Consider the following 311-nt stretch of genomic DNA (forward strand, 5'->3'; position numbering starts at 1 on the left):
TTAAAAAGAACATGTATTGTTATACTATTTAGTTTAAAAATTAGTACAATTCAGTTTAAAATTAGTATAGTTACTAGTTCAGTTCTGTTTATATTGTAGTTTAGTTAAAATTACTGTAGTTTACAATTTAGTTAATAGTTCAGTTAGTGTAATTTACAATTCAGTTAATAGTTTAGTTCAGTTAGTTCAGTTAATAGTTCAGTTAGTGCAGTTTACAATTCAGTTAATAGTTCAGTTAGTGCAGTTTACAATTCAGTTAATAGTTCAGTTCAGTTCATACTGCAGTACAGTACAATTCAGTACAGTTCAGT

This window comes from Vigna radiata, unplaced genomic scaffold (assembly GCF_000741045.1).
Source record: "Vigna radiata var. radiata cultivar VC1973A unplaced genomic scaffold, Vradiata_ver6 scaffold_86, whole genome shotgun sequence".
NCBI lineage: Eukaryota > Viridiplantae > Streptophyta > Magnoliopsida > Fabales > Fabaceae > Vigna > Vigna radiata.